The 18,538-nt window shown below is 55.1% G+C and overlaps 1 protein-coding gene and 1 long non-coding RNA gene across 13 annotated transcripts in view; both read left to right on the top strand.

Annotated features, from left to right (window-relative positions):
* The first annotated feature begins 612 nt into the window (after positions 1-612).
* Positions 613-1,936, top strand: LOC142089371 (uncharacterized). The gene is made up of 2 exons (XR_012676191.1): positions 613-1,003; positions 1,540-1,936. It is a non-coding gene; the product is annotated as an uncharacterized LOC142089371 (long non-coding RNA).
* A 3,194-nt stretch (positions 1,937-5,130) lies between these two features.
* CAPN15 (calpain 15) overlaps positions 5,131-18,538 on the top strand; it is a 61,527-nt gene continuing 48,119 nt past the window's right edge. For 2 of the 12 annotated variants that reach the window (XM_075165799.1, XM_075165789.1), the window contains exons 1-5: positions 5,423-5,560; positions 11,157-11,557; positions 11,649-11,835; positions 14,436-14,476; positions 15,032-15,084. The gene's annotated coding sequence lies outside the window, so the exon portion shown is untranslated. Of the gene's footprint in view, positions 5,384-5,421; positions 5,561-8,011; positions 8,034-10,824; positions 10,914-11,156; positions 11,558-11,648; positions 11,836-14,435; positions 14,477-15,031; positions 15,085-18,538 lie in introns of those variants that run through there. The other 10 variants (XM_075165805.1, XM_075165803.1, XM_075165791.1 and 7 more) reach the window with 9 other exon arrangements.

Raw genomic sequence — 18,538 nt, 5'->3', positions numbered from 1 at the left:
TCTGAGCTGGAGTCTTCCTGCGCTCACTGGCCCCACGTACCCGGGGCACTTTGTACCAGAAAGACTGGCCCCTAACCAAGTGCTAAATCTACAAGTATTTTGGTGGCTACTTTGGGGATAGAAATGACTAAACCAGCAATCCAAAGGCACATAAGGGGAGGGGCTGGGACAGAAGCCCCTCTTGGAATCGTGCGTGACCAGTATAGCCAGTGTTTGTGAGGTCAAGGTGACAGGCAGGAGCCCCCCTGGGGACAGCCAGGCTTCATGTAACCCCTCCAGCAGGGACTCGCACCAGCGGGGCCATGGCCAACGCAGGGGTGAAAACCCTCCTGCAGTCGAAGGAGATCAGGGAGGCTATGGATCCCACGGCGGGCACCCGTGCCGAGCCCGCAGCCCCCAGGCCCCTGCTGGGTCTGGGTGCCCCCCAGGCCCTCACCAAGCCCGCGGCCGTCTCTTTCCTCGGGTAAAAGGCAGCTCAGGGTGGGACGGCAACTGGGGAACGAAGTGGAGGGGCAGTTGTGGGCTGTGAGAGGGCAGTAGGATCCTGCGGGTCATCCCTGGGAGGCTCTGGAGGGGGGCACTGGGGAAGCTCAAGGGTCCCTGGGGGGGGCTAGAGGGGGGCACCAGGGAAGGTAGAGAGTCAAGGGAGGGACTGGGGAGTTAATGGGGACTATTGAGCGTCATCAGTGGCAACAGGGGGGCAATGGGGCTAGTAGAGGGGTTGTGGGGGCCACAGCGGGGCTGAGACCTGTGCTTCCTTCCCATGGCGGCGGGGGTCCCTGTCACTACCTCTGCCCCACGGTGTGCCAGTGCCCCCAGCGCCGAGTTCCCCGGGAGCGCTCCTCCCCCAGACTGCTGCAGCCTGAAGCGAACCTTCGCCTGCACCAACTTGCTGCTGCTCAGCCTGGCCGAGCCCCGTGACGCCGCAGACGAGGAGGCTCCCCCGGGCCCCTGCCTGTGCACGCTGCGCCCCAAGGATGGCACCCAGCCCACCGCCCCGCCGGTGAGTGACCGCTGGGGATGCCCCACCTCCCGGGGGTCCCCTGACACCCCCACCCCCCTAACGAGGGACTGGTTGGGGTGCCCCACATCTCCAAGGTCCCTCTGCACGCTTCTGCAAGGCTTGGGGACCCTGGCGTCTCCTTAGGACACCCCCGCACACCCCCAGGGTTCCCAGATTCCCCCGAGGAAGCCCTGATACCTCTCCCCCGCTAGTGAGAGACCCCCCAGGACTACAGGGTAGTACCCCCAGAGTCCCACGGACATCCCCACAGCTCTAGCACCCCTAGAGCCACCCCTGATCCCCCACGTCCTTAGGCTGTGGGGCCCAGGTGGCTGTTCTGGGCCGCAGACCGAGTCCCACGTCTCAAGGGTTGGTGTGGGTCAGCTTGTGGGGCCCCGGGATCACCTGGGCATTTTGGAACAGATAACCCTCCCTGGGTAGCGGGAATGGATCTCTGTCTCTCAATCCGGGGGGGTTTGACTGTCACAACTCCACCAAAAACGACAATACAGGACACGGAACATGTCCCGGCACAGTCGTGGCAGGAGCATTCATCACCACCGCCTCGCCTGTCCCACTGAAGGCGACAGCCCGTGGCACGCGGCGAGCAGAGGGACCCAGCTGTCGTAAGACGCCGTCCTGCTGGACCTGTGCAACGAGCGTGCCTCTACAAATACAGCGTGGCTCTTCCCCGGGGACTCGGGGCCTCCCTTACACCTCTCAAAATCTTTGAGTCTTATTTCCCTCTTGCGCTAAATGTGGGTGATGCGTTATCTCGACAAATCAAAACTCTACTGGGGATGTAGGATATTGTTCCCTTAACTGTCCTGCGTTACACACACACCCCGTCCACGTATGGACGCACTGGAGTAAGGGGAGTACACACGGGTATCTTCTACATAGCTTCCTTTTGAGATCCCTACTAGCTAAAAACATACTAGAACCACTCTGATCAGTGAGAGATACACACGTATAAACAATATACATTATATATTTAGTTAAGAGTTGTATTTCTTTGCACCTGTCTTGTTGCAAAAAGCCTTCCATTACAACAGCTCAAGGACACGTGGAGGAAGACCTCCTCCCATGTGATGGACCATGTGCTCTGGGCCGTGACCTGTCCAGCTCTTTGGAGGGCCACCAGGACCTCCTCCTTCCTCAGGCTGCAAATGAGAGGGTTGAGGGCAGGTACCAGAAAAGAGCCTCTTGCCAGTCCCAAGCTAGGGTAAACCGGAGGCTGAGCAGGAGGTAAACACTCATTAAAAGCTTGGTGTCTTGGGAAACAAGGAAGATCCTTGAGTGGTCGAACACGCTAGCCCTTCCTCTCTTTCGCCCGACGCGCCTCAAGCCGGAGCTGCTGGTTCCAGCGCTGGCTGCAAGAACTCAGCAAGAACTCCCTGCGCATCCCCCTGTCCTCGTCAACGCTGTGCCATCCTTCGTGCTTGGCTGGCTGGGTCTGCTGCAGGTCCGCTCCCAATTTCTCCCACCCCACAGGGTATCCTTTTGCTCACGGTCAGTGCCAGGCAAGCTCGTTTACCGGAGGAGGAGACACCGAGGATACGGAGCCGTCTCAGCACCCATGTCTGCGCTGACGTACAGCAGAGCCTGTGAGGATTCATTCGGCGTTTGCTTGTTGGATCTCGACTGTGCGAGTCCGTGGGGCCGGACAGGCTGCAGGCCAGGGCGCTGGGAGAAGTGGCTGATGCTCTGGCAGAGCTGCTCTCCACCAGCTTTGGAAAGTCGCGGTGACTGGGGCAGAGCCTGCGCGACTGGAGGGAAGCAAGTTCTGCGCCATCGTCAAAAAAGGCTCAGGATGACCCAGGCAGCTACAGGCCAGCCAGCTTCACTTCAGCGCCCAGGAAAAAACATGGAATGAGTCCTTTTAGAAGGCATGGCAGGTGGAGGAGAAGATGGAAAACAGTCATCATGGAGTTAGTGCCTGAAAAACGTGATTGCTTTCTGTGATAAGATGACGAGGTTCGATCAGGGCAGAGCAGTGGATGACATTTACCTTGCCTTCAGCGAGGCTTCCAGTGCCACTAAGGCATTCGTTTCCAGGAATGCGGTTCACTCCTGAACCGAAGCCTCTGCTGCCTCGGCCAAATATTTGATTCTCTTTATATAAAATCAATGACAGAAATAGGAACTTATCTGGAATAACTGGAGCCCTCCATCTTTCTCCATTGCTCATAGATGAAGACGTGATGGCCAGTACAATTTACATGCCTCAGTTTATACATCTAAAATTGGGTGGTGTGAATCCCAGTTCATGTGACTTCCTAACAACATGCTGGCATTCATCCAGTACTTGAAATCGCTTTGTAACTGGGCAGTTAGTTTTTTACGTTTATTCTCCAAATACAGAGGGCCAAGTTGATAATGTGATTTCAGCCAGGAACTCCCCCGTCACGCCAGAACAGCTGAATGTCAGCAGCTGGTTTTTTCGTGCCGTGTAGATACGGTGTTGAAACCCACACGGAGCATGCAGTGACTCCACCGCTCCTCTCTTCGCTCAGTACTACGCAGTCACACTTCTCATGTCTCAATTAATAATCATATGCATAACAAAAGGGGATTAATTCAACTGCCCACACATAAGCGTGCAGAGACATTTTAGGCACTTTGAGGATCTTTCCTTGTCTCCAACTGCTACTCAAGAAGGTTGAAGGTATGGAGGGTGCAGGCACTGAACCGTGTCCGAATGTGTCGCTGTGAGCTGAGCGCCCAAGCTCCCGTTAGCTCAGTAGTTTAGATGGTGAGAGGTGGAAATAGCCACCATGCTGTAGCCAGCGGTTTCTTTCGAAGCGCAACTTCACCCTTTCCCCAGGGGATCCTGACAGGTTTTGCCCTACAACGGGCAGGGGAGCCCCACCGGCCATTTTGGGGCGCTGACCCCGCATGCCCACGCAGGGCCGGGACACCCGGTGCTTTCCTCGGGCGCAGGCTGGGCGCTGGGGGAGCACCGAGCCCTGCGATTTCCCCAGTCCAGGAAACCCGCCTGTGAGTGAGGGCAGTGGGGGACTGCTCTGCCCCGGTCCACCCCTGGAGAACAAAGGGAGGGCTGCTTCTGCAGCCTCTAGAAAAGATCTGTCTACAAATAAATGCATCGATACGACTAGCAGTTACAGAGAGGAACAGAAGCAAAAGCTATCCACTTGGCTTTTGGTCCCTGCGTCGTCTTCACAGAAGACTGACAGGTCTCCCGAATGTCTTGTTACCACAACTCCGCGCAACTCCCCGCACAGAAAGCTTCGGGTCCCCTTTGGGGAGGGTCCAGCGGCCTGAAGATAACGTTCCCCTAATAAGCAGCTGTCCTTTTTCATTTAGCAACCATTAATTCCCCCTCCAAGCACGGTGGCATGAACAGCACTGGAACAACGACTGTTTATTTCATGTCTGTGTGTGCCGGGTCGAGTTGGCCGATTCACACCTGGGATCCCCCTCCCCGTCTTCACGGGTGACTCCGGGAGGGGAGCACCCCTGCGTCGCAGCACCCGAGGGCTGCGGTTCACAGGGGAGAGCTTTCGGGAGGGCCACCGAGGCTCCCGCCGCTGCGCACCCGTGCTCTCCACCTCCGCGCCGGCACGGCTCCCTGCGATCCGCAGCCGAAGCACGGCTGCACATCGCCTGGAGGGCCGGGCAACTCCGAGCCAGTTTCAGGTGCGCTTCATGCACTGCCAGGTCATTAAGAGCTGTAATTAGCCGGGGTTCAGCGGCTCCTTCCAAGGCGGCTGGGCTGGCCGTGCACTGGGAAGGCCGGTTTTGCTCAGCCCCGGGCTTCCCATCTCTGGGCCGGGAACGCCCGAGCCCCAGTCCTTCGTCTCCTACTGCTGGTGTCTCCCCGGGAGCGGATGGGCACCGCTCGCCCGCGGCGCCGGGACACGCTCAGGGGCTCACGTAGCCTCAGAAGAAAAGGCGTTCGCTTGAAGCTCGGGACCGACCCTGCCTTCCGTGCTCAAGGCCCCGAGCGACTGGAGACGCGGGGCCCGCAAGCCTCGGGCCCGGCCTGGGCGCCCCCTCCGGGGGAAGCGCCGCCCTCGGTACCGACCCCCCGGCCAGGGGCGGCGCTCTCCGCCAGCCGCAAAGCACCCTGGGAGTTGTAGTCCTCACCCTCAACGCAGGGCCCCCGCTACCGGCCGCGCCTCACCGCCTCCCTCCCCCGCTCCCGCCGGCCCCTCGCCCGCCGGGGGATCCCGCCGGCCTCGCCCCGGCCCCGAACCACCGCTCCCGGCGCGCCCCGCTCGGCCACCGCCTTCCGCTTCCTCCGCGCGGCGCCCCTCGGGGCTTGTAGTCCCCCCGCGCTATTCACGACGGCCTCTGCGCTGTTTCCGCGCCGTAGCGCCCGGAGGCCGGGATGGGGCGCTACGCCACGGCGGCGGCGTAAGGGCGGGCTCAGGGACTCCGGGGCAGGCCGAGCCGGCGGCGGAGCGGGAGGAAGGCGCCGGCGGAGCGGCCGGGCGCCGCGGCGGGCGGGAGGGGGTGGAAGTTGCTCTGCCCGGGGGAAAGTGCGGGGCCGGGGGGGGACGCGAGCAGCAGCGCGGCCGCCTCCATCCCCAGGTAAGCGGCGGCGGGGGGCGGCGGGGGCCTCCGGGAGCGCGGGGGAGGCGGGGACGGGCCGCCCGGGGCCTCCCGCCGCAGCCCCGCGGGCCGCGGCTCCCCCCAACGCCGCCGGGTTGGCGCTTTCCCGGCCGGAGCCTCCGGCTGGGCCCCGGCCTCCCCCGGGCCGCCCCGCACCACCTGTTGCCGGTGGGCCCGAGCCCGGCTGGCCGGGGGGGCGGCGGCGGGAACCGGGCCTGGAGGCCGGGGAGGGGGGGCCGGTGTCGGGGTCCCACTGCTGGGGCAAGCCGGGGAGCCGGGAATCCCGCCTCGGGGGTGTGCGGCTGTTGGGGAGCCTTACCCGGGGTGTGTGAGGTGACCTGAGGGCTGCGGCTGCCCTCCCCGTACCTCAGCCCGGCCGCACGCCCCGACGGGCTTTTAACCAACTCGGGAGTCGTGCAGCAGCCGTGGGGAGACGGGGGAGGCTTCGTGAATCCCCGCGCTGCAGTGCCTTACCCGCCCGCGCCCAGCCCTTGCAGCGCGCTCCGGTCTCGGTGCGGGGAGACAGAACCTCCCGGTTCTCCTCTCGGGCAGGTAAGCCTCGCTTATGGCGGGTAACGGGCTGAGAGCCCGGGGCCGGACCACGGCAGAGCCGGCGAGAGAACCGGGGACGCCTGTCCTTCAGGTCTGCACTCTAACCTCCAGGTTAGAAATCTGTCTGCTGGGGGCTAAGCAGGGTTTTGTGCAGAGTTGCTAAAGCATTTGTGAGTTTGCCCTTTAGAATCGGTTGGTTGGCTCTTGTGCTTGGGTCTTTGAAGCATCTCCTAAGGCTGCTCGGGCCCCAGTGCCCCACCAAGACCCCTGGATTTTACTGCATGTCAGCTCAGCTGCAGCTGTAAGCACATCCAGACCCTGGATGCAGAAGTCTGTTACGGTGGATGGAAAAGGCTCTGTATGCTGGCTAGCCTCTCCATTTTCTGAGCAGCTCTCCTCTCCCCTCCCTGCGCTTCCTTCTGGGATTCATCCCCTCCCTCCCAAGCATCAAGAAACAAATGTTTCGGGGTGGTCGTCCAGTGACCCCAGTGTTGGGGGAGATCGAATAATGTGCACGTTGTGTTTGAAATGTCATGTTGTTTCCTCCAAGCGTTTTTTCAGATGGAAATCTCAGCTGGCGCTCAGCGCTCCACAGGCCTTCAGGCCCGGGATGCGGATGGGTGATTTTTCATGGTCGGACAGAAGGTTATCTGAGAAGTGCTTACTGTACGTGACCTGGGGCGTTCGTGCACGGACGGTGGTGTGCTGCTGCGGGTCGGTCAGGAGGTACAGGAGACCAGGAGATGCGCTTAGAGGGAGCTGAGGTGGAGATGAGCGGTGCGGATCACAGCTGCTGGCTGATGGAGATAGGCTGCAGATCCCAGACTGCAGCCCTTGTCGATCTGAACACAGAGATCTTGCCATACTTTGCACATTGTCGCCCGGGACTCGTAGGGACTTATGCTTCAGGGCTGTACTCTGTGCGAGCCGCCGCCTTTCCTAAACTGCAGCAGACCCGTGGTGGGAGGGTGGCCCAGTGGCAGACCGGCCTCCTGCGACGCTGCGAGTCTGTCGGTGGCTTTTGCGTGGCCATTTCTTGAGACCCGCTGCCGAACAGACTGGCTTGTGTCTCTGAGTGAACCAGGACTGAGCTCTGCCTGAGGAACGAGCTGCGGTAGCGTAACGTGTGTCAGAGAGGCATGATTCAAATTACCATGATTTTACGTACGTGGGGATGTTAACCAGTTTAAAGTTGCATCAGCTTCCGTTTGTGTCCAAGGCTTTAACAGTGGAAGGCAGAAGGCAAGACCCAACATTGCTCCCTTCCCCAGGTGGGGTTGGAGGGCTGGGGAGGCCTTTGAAGGTTTGATGCGACTTGCTGCGTTTGCTAAGCCGTATTGCTTTGGCAGGAAAGAAGAGCAGCCTCCCTGAGCCTGATGACTTGGTGCGTAAGGGAACCTGAGGCGTGGGCCAGGCATAATGTCTTTTGAATCGGAATAAATATTGAAAAACAAACCAAAACTGCTAAAGTTGCACATAAAAAAGGTCGGGCGTCCTTCCCAGACTCGGAGCTGTCTCGCGGTAGCGGAAGGGCTGGGTGACCCCGTGGAGGGGCCTGGATGTCCTCGTGAGATGCACCGATCACCCCGCCGCTCTCCTGGGCTATCGACGGAGCACCCTTTATCTTTGCTCTGGCCACCCTTTATCTTTCCTCTGAATACCGCTGGCTTTGCAGAGGGAAATGGCCTGGGCCCTGGTGTTGCCTCAGCCAGCTGAGCATGATTGGCTTTATCTTGTGGAAAATACGCTGCTCTCATCCATCCCGGAGGTTTTGCGGGAGCTTGCCAAGTTTGCAGCGGTTGCACGTGAGACCTATAGAGAGACCCAGCCGGTCCCCAGGCCGGTGTGCGCGGACGCGGCTGTGCTGAGCTCCGCTGGCGGGGACGTCATCTGCCCTCAGGTGAGATGCAAGTGGGAGAAACGCTTTTTTCCTCCTTCGTCTGAAGGCAGGCTTTTGTTTGTTTCTGGGTTTGCTGACCCTTTCTGTGAGTAGAGGAGTCTGGGAAGGAACGGATCCTGTGGCATTTCTCCAAGTGAGGGTCTTTATGAAGCAGGGGGAGGCTGAAGCGAAGGGCTGTGGCCGCCTGCGGTCAGACCCCGGGGGCAGGGAGAGAGGAGGCCGATTTGGAAAGCGTGTGCAGAGCCCGGTGTCCTGCCGAGATGGCTCTCTCCTCGCGCGCGGCGCTGGGAGGAAACTTGGGAACAGCCGATTTGCTGGAACCTGGGGCTCTGAGAAAGGTCATATACAGTGCAGCCTTGGGAAAGCTGCTTTTGCGGGTGGGACAGGTGAGTCAGCGGCTTCCTCCTCGTTTTCCGTCATAATCCCACTCTTCAGAGCGAGACGTGCTGTCTGCCTGCTCCCCGCAGCCTCTGCCTGCGTTTGCCTCAACCTCGCTGGTTGCTGTTGGACCCTGCCTGAGTACGCAGCACCATCACCGAGGCAGGCAGCGAGGAGCTGGCTACTACTGAATTTCTGTCGTGCTTGTGGCTATTTGGAGTGTTGACGCTTGCCTTGTATTTAGCAATGGCAGCTGAGGAAGCCAAGGGAGGCAGAAGGGCTGTTGCCTGCACATGAGAAACATTTAACTCTTGCCTTCACAGCTCCCTTCCCCGTGCGTTGGCAGCTCTCAGGTCGGCTGATAGGAAATGCCGCTGATGTTCCCAAAATTTGCTCATGTTCGGTCGCTTAAAAGATGAGGAGGGTTTTTGTGTGCCATTTCCTCTTGCTCTGGAAAAAAATGCTGCTGCCCTGGTGCCTGGGCAGAAGGGAGAAGGGGGAGCCCTGGAAAGGAAATAAGATCCAAAGAAATGTGTCACCAGCAGAAAGAGCAATTGTTTTCCTGCATTTACATTGCAGAGTGTCGTCCTGTTCAGCAGCCAATGTTTGACAGCCAAGATAATACATTTGTATTGATGTAATTAGCGGGACATGGAGTTTGCTGAATGGCTTGGGGGCAGCATGCTTTTCAGTCTAACTCCGGCAAATAGATCAGGGAGGATTGGAAACCTGCCGTGGGTTGCTAGAATTGGCCCTTTGGGTTTCTGGGGGTTGAGTACGTAACTGCTGATATTTCCTATTGTGCTGTACCCTGCCTCGTTGAAAAGAAAATAACTTGAGGGAACACGGGGCTATTTTTGCCAGCTTGAGATGATCAAGTTTGATTTCTAAAAACTGAATGCGAGTCTTTAGGCTTGCACATTAAAACTGGTATTGGAACCATATCTCTGTTCCTCTACAAATGCACGCCTCTGCACTTTGCCAATGGTATAAACTCTAATGTGTGTTCATAAAAAAAGAAATAACTTTTCTGTTCCTGCAATGCAGCCCCTTTTGTAGCAAGCCAGGGCGCTAACTAAATGCTGTGGGCCTGAACAGCGTCAGCATTAGAGGAGGGTGGCGATTGCAGTGTGTCAGGGAGGCCAAGCTGGCATCTCACCCCAGTCCTGGGATCAGCAGCCCTTACCAAAGCTGCAGGGTTATCATTCGCTTTGGTAAAATAGAGACCGAGACCTTACAAAAAGCTGTCGTCCCCCTCCGGTGATATCGCCCAGCTGCATTTCTAACGTGGCACTTCCTGCGGCACCGAAGTTTCCCTTTCAGCATCTTGCTTCCAGCGCCAGCCCAGATGATTCTGGTTTCCTGAGGACTGAGGATATCACAGGCAGCTTCCCAGCTTGCGCTGTGTTGTGTTCCTCTGACAGCAGAAGTCCTTCTGCTCCGGTAACAAAAAGGTTTGCGGAGAAGCTAACTCTCAGACAGCTTTGCTGGGTGACAAGTTAACTCCCCCGTATTTGTGCTGGTCCGTGGAAGTGGGAACACAGCACGAGGGTCCTTGCGTGCTGGGCTGTATCCTCCCTCCGTGGCAGCTCTGCTCTCCAGAGGGGCTGGAGCACTGATGTGGTCAAGCTCTTGCTCTCCAGCTTGTCTCTATCGGTCACCTGCCTGCAAGACTCAGACCAGCCGGCAGAGCTCGGGCAGTCTTTGGAATTTCAGCACAGCCAAAAGGTTTTATTTCAAGCTGCTGGGTGTAAAGCGGTTTCTCTTCCTAGCCCATGCGTATGCGAACACGTCTCCTGCAAGAAAAGTGACGTGGTGTCACGTAGACTGATGTAGGCATTTGTGGGGTGCTCCGTCCTCCAGTGTTTGTCTCGCTCTCTCTTTAGCTCTCATAAGTCTTAAGCCTTTCCAGTGAGTAGGAGCGGCTCGACTGAGTGCCTCGGAGATGCTGTGGGCCAGATGTTGTAGCCAGTGCTGTACAGACCCTTGGGTTTAAAAGGATCAGGATGGTCCTTCTGAACCTTAATCAGTCCTTTGTTTACTTTTTACTGGTCGCTGAGTGGCGTCTCTTGCCCTCAACAGTCTCCATTTGCTGGTTTGATTCCTTAGCAGCACCTGTCCAGGTGTACTCCACAGGTCGTCTTCTCCCCACTGCCTGGAAATCTCAGTGGTGCAGAGCGCTGGAAGAGAAAAGCTCCATGTGAATTGACCATAGCCTGCCCCAGGGGCATCGTGCTGCACCCGATGGTGTGGCTGTGGGGAGAGTGGGCAAGGCGGTGGGGGCAGAACCGGGTCTGTGGCTCTTGCGTCCTTCTGCCGTGCTCCCAAAGAGGCTCAGTGATCACGTTGTTCTGGCTGAATCCTTATTTGCTTTTTTGCTCCCTCCCCAATCTAAAATAGAGAAAGTGAGAGTGTGCCGGTGAGCCAAACAGTTATGGACAAGGGTTCTTGTTGCCTCCATCTGATAAAAGCCTGTCCCAAAGGAGACAGCACTTTCACCGAGTATGAATTTCATTAAAACAGGTTGTTTTGAGAGCAGAGAATATGAAGGGGGAAGGGGAAATGTCTCGGGGGAGGGAGGTTTGCTGAGGCAAGTATTCAAACGTCATGCCTTCCGGGGGTGGGATGGGCACGTTTGACATAATCAGAGGAATTTGTACTTTTGAATTTCCAGTAGATGTAACTACTAACGATGTCCTGGCCACGCGGAGTAATTAACATCTGTTTCTGTATTTGAACATTCAGGCAGTGTGCCCCTCCAGACATCCCTGCGTTCACATCCAGAGCCCTTGGGAGATCCTGCCCTGTTGCTAATTGTCGAGAGCTGTCCAGAATCCTTATCGTTAAGATCCTGCTGTGCTCATGAGGTGTTGCATTACCTAGTACGACAACAGCTCTCACCAGAATGCTAAGCAGCAGCCTCCGTCAGAGAGAGTAACGCCAGTGGTGGGAAAAGAACTATAAAGTCACCGCCAAAGGTTCTGAAGCCACGAGTGAAGACCCTGAGTCGACCCAAAAGCAGACCGGTTCCTGTCTCCAGGTGGGACCGAGCTCCAGCCCGTCGCCAGCCGGATGCCACGGGAAGCACAGAGCCTTCTGAGAGCTGTAGTTCAAGCGGATACTGATTGAGTCATCTAAAATGTGAGGTTGGTTGCGTGTGCTGGTGCGATGCTGATCAGTCCGGTGTCTCAGCAGCCATTTGTTCTTACTTGCCTTTCTTTCCTCTCTGTTCCCCAGCTCGGTGCAGCAGCCGCTCCTTCTGGCAGGCTTGGTGTGCTGCCGGCGGCTCTGCGCAGAGACCGTCTAGCATGCTCCTCCATCCGGGCCGCTCAGCTGGTGCCAACAGCAGCCGTTCGATTCCGGGGACACCAGGCTGACTTCACACCAACTGGGCATCGGACCTGCAGAGCAGAAACCGTGTTGGGTGAGAGGCTTTTCTGACTGCAGTTGGCTCTGTGCTGGGCTAGGAGGGGCTGAAAGGAAAAAGACCTTTTCTCCTCTGGTTTGTAAGCACGGTTACGCTGCTTCTTGTCTCCCATGCCTCTCGTTCTTGTCTTTCTTCCTTGTTTTGATTCCTTCTTTGAGTGTTCCCCTCTCCTCGCTGTCTGTGTGAAGGCCACGTGCTCTTGTGGGTGGGGATGCTGGCGTCCCCTGGTTTTCTCATGGCGAAGAAGAAACTGTAAGAGTGGAAGAGAAAATGAGGGGTCTTGCAGGACCTCGCGATCTTAAGTCGTGGAAACTGCATGACTGTCCCAGGGTGTGTTTGAGGCAGCGCAAGGGCAGGGAAATAAATTAATCTAAGAAACTCTGCGTTGCTTTGCCTGCAATAACCACAGTGCCGCGGCAGTTCCCAGCCCAGGACTGGGACAGGGAGATGACTGTGTTGTACCTTATGAGGCTGGGCTGCTTTCAGCCTGGCGATTCAGAGCCTGCTCTGCAGAGACAGGACAAGGTAGTGGGAAGCCAGTCTGAGCTTGTACCTTCAGGATACGCTTACAGTGCCCGCTGCAGGAGAGCGTCTGATGGTGTTGTTCTTGTGTTCAAATGAGCCAGGCCAGGGCTTTGGACTATTTGAATGGACACTAGCGCGCTGCGTGTGGGCCAGTCTGGTCTGCCTGGATGCTCGTGGGCTAGCTGGAGTCTCCGTGTGACTTTGGTGTCCAGCCTCAGCAGAAGGTCTGCAGGAATCTCTTACAGTTCAGGGTCAGTGAAGCCAGGCCATGAGCACTCTGGTCTTTGAGTGGTGACTGTCACCAGGCAGGTGTCGGCTGAGATCTGCGCCATGGCTAGTTCTCAGCTGTGGGAGGGATGAAGTAACGTTCCTGCTCTTGGATCAGTTTTGGTGCAGCCTTGGAGTGTCTTGTGAATGCGACTGCAGGTGTGCAAAGCCCTTGTTCCCGTTGCCTGACCTTGCCGTGTGGGGTGCTTCAGCAAGCAGAGCCTGGTGGAGGGAAGGTTGGGGGTCTGTAGCACCACATGAGGCTAAGGCTGCTGGATATGTCTTGCGAGGCACTTGAGAGTGACTCCTGTAACGTGATCTCTTCTCCGTCTGCCTGTTTGGGTTAACGTGGGTTCAGGATGCAGCCAGCTGGTCTTGGTTAAGAGGCCAGCTCCATCGCTGTGCGGGGAGGAATGTCGGATGGCCCATTAGAGCTGGCTTTGCTGTAGCAAAGGCAGCTTCTTACTCAAAGCATCTGCATTATGTTTCAGCCCTCTCATCTTAAGAGTACAGCGTTTTCCTCATGTGATCATTATATTTGTTCAAATAACTGCTCTCATGGGCAAATATTGCTTAAGGCGTTGTGTAATTGAACACATCCTACAGTTCCAGCTGTACTGGTCTAGCTGAAGAGGAGCCGCTTGTGACGGAGACAGTAAGCCAGTATAGCTACTCTGGTGAGGAAAGGCAAGTATCGTAGTGGTGTCAGGCACTGTTATATCTATATCACTTTACCAGGTGTTACTCCAGTCATATAATTTCAATAACAATATCATCTCCTAGCAGAAATAATGGCAAGGCTACGACATCAGCGTGCAGAAGGATTCACATGTTTTTCAGGATGGCCCAGGACAGAATACAGATGTAATCTGGAGGTGGAGAGGGGTAAGCCGTAATGTGATGCTTCTCCATGAGGTTATCGCGCTGAGCTGTGCTAGAAGAGGAACTATCTTCTCGCCCGCCCTGGGTTTCACTCTCCCTTTCCCACCTCCCCTGTGCTCACGGGGAAGGTGGCAGCCTCTTGTGCAGTTCTCAGTGATTCTTACTTTTATCTCCTGGTTGTTTGTGATGGAAGTGCCAAATGCCACTGTCGTCTGTCAGGCTTATCCTATCTCTGCGCTTGCCTGAGGCACAGCCAGAGATGTGGTGGTTTAAATCTAGGCCAGTTGGTTGGAAACTGGGACATGATTAAAGCCAGGAAAGACGAAATTGCATAAAAATGGCAGAAGGAGACACCCAGGTACTGCTGCCCTGTGTGGAGAGCCTGTGTGGCTCTGGACAGGGCAGTGCAGTGAAAACTGTGAGCTGTCTCTAGCAAGGGATGCAGCTAGATGCGGCTTGGACGAATTACATATTTACCGTCTGTCTAATCTGTGTTAAAATTAAAGCTGTGGCTGGAGAGTCTGGGGACAGTGTGCTCAGGGGACATCTCCTCCACCTCCTGTCTCTGAGACTTTGCTTTCCAAGTCCATGCCCTGGGTTTTCACTGGCTGTGAGACTCCGCTTCTTGCTGCAGCTCTCTTCCCCTCCCCTGGCCTTCTGCAGTGGCCAGCTCTTCATCTGCTTATCTGTCAGCTTAGCATGATCTGAAGGTACAATCCCTGATGTCCTTTTGGGTATGACCTCATGTTTGTGCTATGCCTGGGCACCTATGGCCCTCTACGAATTCAGTTTGCTGAGTGATTGGGAGGAACTTCATGGGTCATCAAGTCCAGTTCCCTGCTGCTGAAGACAGTCATCTTGTGCAGGTCACGAACTTGTCCAGGAACTAATTGTTGGAACTAACTGTGTGCTTTTTTCCCCAGAGCTTCTGGAGCAGTTGGTCCAGAGATCTGCTCTTTGAAAGGTTAGAAACCCTCCTCTGACTTCCAGTATCCAGTTTTCCTGGGCTGGTTTATTGTTCTTGTGCTATTGCAGAGTGTCATCTTGCAGATGAGGGATGACTTGCAAATTTTTTTCTTTCCCTGGTTCGCTGTAACCTTTATGTCCTGCACCAGTCATGGCTCTCAATGCAGATTTGTCCTGTCTTGAAAGCTACTTTGTTTTTCCATTGCTTCTTTTTGGGAGCTTGGTTTTGCTGGGCCCGTTTATTTCTGTGTTGTGCTTTTGAGTGTTTTAAGTGCAGATGGAGTTCTGAGCTGCACAGTTTGTGAATGTTAGCGAATACAGAAGAACCCTTTTTGCGCTACTGTCACTTCTGTCGTCTTTTTCAATGTTTGTCCTTGCTACTTTTGCCATCTTGCCCCTTCAGGAGGGAGAGATGTTGTCAGAAACAGTCAAATCAAGGTGAACCTGATAAAGCAGTGTATTGAAGAGCCGGTGCCTGGCTCTTACTCGTGGCTCTTATTCATGTTTATCTCTAGCTGTGAATGTGCAATAACAACAGTTCTGTTCTGCACAGGCTGGCACAGCCTCAGACAGGAAGATCTGCTGTTTACCAATCAACACTCTGCTGTAAGTGAGAAAGGGGAAAAAAATGTTTTATTGCTGCTGGGAAACCCAGAGTGTAGTTAAACCTTTCTGAAAAAAAGAGGAAACTAAGAGCACATGTGTTACTCAGGATGCATTTTTCCTGGCAAGAGTCCCGTGTGTGTGTTCTTCTGCAAAGCATTCCTGCTTGTGCTACTTCGCATTAAATCTATAGCATATTGGTAGCAGGCAAGTAAAAGCTTCCTGTTTTTATAATGCAACTGGTCTCAGCAGGCAGTCTGTCGAGGTGGTTTTTCAGCCTGGCATGTTTTGTGACTGGGGCAGTCTGTGGGCTGGGTAGGATGACAGAACTCTGCTACAAGGATTATAAATACAGAGAGGAAAAGATCTGGAAATTAGATCTGCTGGTAAAGCTTCCCAAGATTGGATGCTGTGGCTTGTCATGTTTTGTTTCTTCCCCTTGTCTGTCTTTCTGTGGCATTACCGCGATGTCACTAATGAGACAAACCATGCCAGCCCACACACGCTTTTGTTAACACTGCACTCAAAAGCCGGCCACAATTGGCTAGTAAACTGGAGGATACAAGCGGCTCGTTGCACTTCATTGAAGCAATGTTAATTGACTTAATAGAGCACCAGGGTTTTAGAGATTCGGATGTGGGGGTTTTTTTAAATGCGTGTACATTCAGACCCTGCTTCAGCAGACCCTGCTTTGTTGCCATTTTCATGCTTATTCAGAAAAAGATCTTTCTGTTCCTCAGTTGTCAATGGAGGTGGGTTTTGAAGTTAACCCTTATTTTCAAGAACCTTCCTGTCCACTGCTTCTCCCTCTTCTTCTCTCCATAGCTTGTAATTAAGATGTTGATTGCCTTTTCAAATCTGTATAATCCCCTCTCTCAAAGTGACCGTGGATAGATTTCCAGTAGCTCACTGGATAATCTATCACTGGTTTACAGTGTCCTGTGCAAGGGAGAAGAGGAAACTTTTTTCAGACTTCGACGCTAGTTGCTTTGTGCTGAGCTGACTCTACAATAAATCTACTTTTCCTATCAATCTTTGGCTTCAGGCTTTGGACGCATCTTCCCCTGCCTGCATGCTTACGAGGAATCAGTGCTGGGCATTAAGTGCAGCTCAGCCCAACTCAGCTGCTGTGTATGAGTTTCTTCTGTGTTAAAGTTGGGCCAGAACCAGTTTCAAGGCAGCTAAAAGAAGGTAAAGATCCTCAAGCTTGCCTTTGCACGTTGATGTCCGTGGCCAGAAAGACGTGCTGCTGTTCTGGACTTTGCTAAAGTGTAGCATGAAGGGTGAGGTCCTGTTCTGCACTGGTCTAGGACTCCAGGTTAAATTATCTTGTTACCTCATTAATAGCCCATCTGGAAATCTGTTTCCAGGCAGCTAATTTCATCTAATGATATCTCTGCAAGTAGCGGACCAATCTTCTTTCTCACCGTGATTTGGAAATAGCTCATTTGCAGCTTCCAGTCCCCTAGATTTCCTCTAAGGCTGAACATCTGACTTGCCTCTCTTCTCTCGGCCCTGCTGCCCCATACCAAACATTTGGGTGGGTAAGTTTTACCCTTCTCTCCATTTTCCCTGTCCTCCCACTTGCAGTGCTTGCGCACTGCCTGTCGTCCTAGTGCCTTGCGAACGTGAAAACTTCTTGGCCCTGGGAGGTAGGGCAGTGCTTTCTGAGTCACAGGACTATGCCCCGAGTCACACGGGAAGCTCTGTGGTAGAGCATGAGGGCTGAAAAGCCTCCCACGTCCCAGCTGAGTGTGCCAACCACTGGCCTGTCCTTCCTGTTATACCTATGTCTCAGTCTGTCCTTGGAGGTACCTTCCCACCCCTCCCTGCCACAAGCTTTGCAAGGAACTGAAACTTGCTGACAGTTTAATTTCCTACCAAGAGTGCAGCACTCGGGCTGCCTTGTAGTGCTGGTTTGGCAGGTGAGGACAAGAAGAAAGAGGAGCAAAACTTTGTTTCTTGTCACCAAGACACCAGCTTTGTGCAAGACACCTGCTCAGCATGGAGCATTCCAGTTTGCTTGGCTGCTTTGCAACAGGGGTCCCACGGGTGACCACGGGATCTTTTGCTGCACTTGAGCCGTAGAGCTCTCCTTGGGTTGGTGTTTAGCATCTTGGATTTCAATCTGTCCTGCATCTGTCTGAGGTGGGTGTCTTGTTGCTTGTCTGCTCTTTTCCCCCCTGCCTTGTGGAAAAAGAGAGATTGTTCACCCTTCCTCCCCTGGGGTTACTTCTTTTATCAGGGTCATCTCAGCCTGGTGAATACAAGTCATGCTCTGCTTGGTGCTGGTCCTTGGCTTTGCATGTCTTCAGGTTCTGCCACCCTGCCTTGTGGAGCTGGGAGCCCGGCTGTGTATCACTTGCTGTGCACACAAATGCTTGAGCTTCTTTTCCGTGCTTGGTTGGCACGACAAACCATCAGGCCTCCACTCTGCGTCCTTCTTTAGTTATCCTGTGCCTGACCTTCTCTGTGACTTTATAACCTTCTTAGGCTGACATGTCTCATGCTGTGCACCTTACCCATCCCTGCACGCTGTTCCCTGGACCCCTGTGAGCATGTGTCTCCTTCGGTGGTGGGTGGGGAGATCTCCTCCTGTGCATGGTGGCAGGACTGGTAGAGGGCCATGTCTTCATGATGTATGAAGTGGTCTCCTCCAGCTTGACGCCCCAAGCCAACCACAGCTCCTCCAGCTGCACTCATCTGCCCCTGAACTACTTTGTGTTTAGGATGTGTGAGTTGTCCTGCAGTCCCCAGAGAGGAGGCTGCTCCTGCCAGGGCTGTGTGTGGGGACTGGACATCCAAAGCTCTTCAGGAACCCTTGTTTCTCCGTGCAAGCAGCAGGCTGCATGTGAGTGAGAGTAGAGAACTCCTCCTTTGCTCTTGAGGGCGGTACCATGTCCCAGCCTGTCTCAGTCGGCCCCCAGGCAGGGGAGTTCACACAGCAGAGGGAAGAGAAGGGCCTGCAGCTTCAGTCCTAGAATTAAGCCTCCTGCTATGTGGCTTCCTCTGGGCACAGCTTGGAGCGATACTTTTCCCCCAGGTACATGGTGTGCCCTCTCCTGGGCCAGCTGCTGGCCAGGCACCTCGTTCAAGAACTATCTGCTGTGGGGGGTGGCTGTGTTTTCATTGCTGGATCTTCCCTGGAGCAAGGGAGTAGCTCAGAGGTGACTTTATTTATGGGTTGGGGGAGTGGAGGGATTAATGAAGTGACGAAGTCTTGCCCCTGAGTCTGGGAAGCTGAGAACCAAGAGAGGTTGGAAGACTCAGGCAGGAGCTGAGCTGGCTTGTGCTGCATGGATGAATAAATTAATAAGAAAAGGAGTGTGGGGGATATCCCATCACAAGGAGGGGGGTTCTGCACATGGGACCAACTGGGGCCAGTCTGCCTGACTGGTTTCCTCAGTGGGCTGGAGCTGCTCCATGGACCCTGTCTCTTCTTCCTGCTGCGTGCCAA

Source organism: Calonectris borealis, chromosome 16 (assembly GCF_964195595.1).
Source record: "Calonectris borealis chromosome 16, bCalBor7.hap1.2, whole genome shotgun sequence".
In the NCBI taxonomy this organism is placed as follows: domain Eukaryota; kingdom Metazoa; phylum Chordata; class Aves; order Procellariiformes; family Procellariidae; genus Calonectris; species Calonectris borealis.
This window is presented reverse-complemented; position numbering and strand designations above follow the sequence as displayed.